Raw genomic sequence first — 2,500 nt, 5'->3', positions numbered from 1 at the left:
TAACCATGTTAAGTCACTCCAGTTAACGGCCTTTTAGGAAATGGGTTGAAATTTACTTTCACAAAAAACAACAACCAAAAAAAACAAAAAACAAAAAACAACCAAAAAAAACAACCCCCCCCCCCCCCCCCAGTATAATAACTGGATTGCATCCCCATCCACTCCATCTTTTTTTAAATTACTACAGCAACTGTACCCCATATTAATCGACTGCATAAAGCTTGATGTAACAAGAGATTGCTTTGAAGGGAACCTCTACCAAACATGCGCGATTATAATATTTCTATATTTCAGACAATTCTATTACTATCATCTCTGTTCAGAAAAGAATAGAAAGCTACCCGCATGTAATTACGAATCAAAATCCCCCTTGTCTGATCCATTTTGAAGCTGGGTTAACTGCTCTTTAGAGAAAAATAATTCAATCCTAATAAGAGATCAGGTTTTCAACAACAAGAACAAAATGATTTCAACACTTGCTTCATGATTCAAATGAAAAAAAAAATAGTTCAAAGACACACGACCACCACTTTATGAATTTACACCTGCTGAATACCTTTTGTGCGTCGTATTTAGAGTCGAATCGTTTATTGACATTCAATAAAGGATTATATAAACGATTCAAGTAAAATTAAATGTTAACGGACAATTTCCTATCTTTTTTGTATGTCTATTCATCCAAATCAAATTCGTCGGTATCCATGAAAGCGAAGGTGAAACATTATAAAAAGCCACCGCACCGAAAACAAAACACAACAGTTAGAACCCCTTGTCCAGAAAAACAAAACGGAAGAGAGTCACTTACGTGTGTTTCACTTGACTATAAAGTGAAGCCGGCGAGGTAACAGCGAGTTGTATCTCCTACGTAAACGTTGGTCGGTTAAGAGCAGACACTCAGAGTAGGTACGCAGAGGTTCAACAGTATCTTCTTGACGTGGTGTACACGTTTTTTATCTACAAAAAATCGATTGCCGTTTCCCACCTCCGATGATAAATCAGGTGTAAAAGATAAATGCTTGTCTAAAACCACATCACAAGATCGAGATTACCCTGTCCTCTTATAATCTTGTTGTTATACCGTCCGTGTGCACCCAGATTACCTTTTGACAACACGACCCCTTTTTATTTCACAAGTTGTTCGTCTGATGAAGTCTGAGATTCTCTTTACGCGTTTAGAATGGAATAGACTCTAGCAATGCGCATGGCCGTTCAGTTTCTACCGTACTAAGTCAGAGCGAACATTAAGTCAAGAGTGACGTAACTATTGACCTGGTATTTGTTGTTACTTGTGCTGTTCATTATGTTCTCTCTAGGGAGATCAATAGCAGGACACCACCTTAGACGCAAATCGTAATATCCAACATTGTAGGCCCGGTTACACGTAACGATAAATTGTACAAAACTGGTTAATCTAGAGATCATACGATAAATCGTCAGGTGTAACCACAAAATTGTACAAAATTTGGACTATTGAACGATGGTTTGGAGACACTCGAGAATATTTTTCGTGCGATCACCGTCAGATTTGGGTGGGATGCGCAGTGACAAAGATTCACTTTGAAATTTGCCGCCTCGCAGTGCTCAAAATTTTAAAAATAATTATCGTAGGTAAAAACTGATTTCATATTCGGAATCAGCGTCTCGAAATAGTCACACTTGTTCGCGATGAACCTGATTTGGTGCGTTATTGTGTATATTTTAGCTTATTATTTAACTGATCGTCAATGGTGAAGAGAAGCAAGGTCACTCGGTGCGTTGCACATCTGCAGTCAAGTCAAAGCTTCTCTTTCTACACACAACACGGTACACATTGCCATCCTTTGCTAAAGGCACTGTTCTGCTTTATCAGAATGTACAGGGGAGGGGATGGTGGGCTCTCGTCATCTAGAGGTACAGTGTTCACCCTTCATTCATTAGGTCCAGAGCTCGAAACCTTCACTAAGCCTCCCGGGCAAATTGCTGTCTTCACAGAGAGACATGGTGGCTTTGTGACGAGGAATCTCCTCGATCGATAGAAAACTGGACGATAGATTGAAACGTGTAAACAGACAACACAGTTCGATAAAAGGGACAGTCCTCTCATACGACGAACCTGATACAACTTATCGTTGCGTGTAACCGGGAACTCTCCTCTATCACCCAGCTTAGTGGGGGCGCATTTTCTAGTCTTCCCTTAACGCTTGAAGACGCACTGTTTCGGGACACTTTGAAAAAGAAGCACGACTTTTTTTTTTAGATACGAGCATCTACCGATTTTCAGTCCTGTGTTCTTTATCTGAAACGAAGACCTACAATAGAAACCATTATTAGTTACCAGTCATGTATATATTTTCATCAGCATCACTTCATTTTGAGGCACTCTTTACTTCACAACGTGTGAGGTGCAACGATCAAAATCAAGATCAAAGAAGCTGCCCCCCACCCCCAAGATTGTGTTAATTAGAGCAACCAAAAAGAAAAAAAAACAAGAACAAATTATCGATCAAGGTTGGAAGGGGGG

General features: G+C 39.7%; 1 protein-coding gene across 2 annotated transcripts in view; it reads right to left on the bottom strand.

The window, feature by feature from the left end:
* Positions 1-901, bottom strand: part of LOC101847348 (cathepsin B-like cysteine proteinase 3) — a 14,357-nt gene extending 13,456 nt beyond the window's left edge. Inside the window, exon 1 of one of the 2 annotated variants that reach the window (XM_005100004.3) lies at positions 806-901. The gene's annotated coding sequence lies outside the window, so the exon portion shown is untranslated. Of the gene's footprint in view, positions 1-556; positions 728-805 lie in introns of those variants that run through there. The other variant, XM_013083452.2, reaches the window with a different exon arrangement.
* Positions 902-2,500: the final 1,599 nt, after the last annotated feature.

This window comes from Aplysia californica, unplaced genomic scaffold (genome assembly GCF_000002075.1).
Source record: "Aplysia californica isolate F4 #8 unplaced genomic scaffold, AplCal3.0 scaffold00232, whole genome shotgun sequence".
NCBI classification, from domain to species: Eukaryota; Metazoa; Mollusca; class Gastropoda; order Aplysiida; family Aplysiidae; genus Aplysia; species Aplysia californica.
The sequence above is the reverse complement of the archived record's forward strand: the minus strand, read 5'-3'. Positions and strand labels throughout refer to the sequence as shown.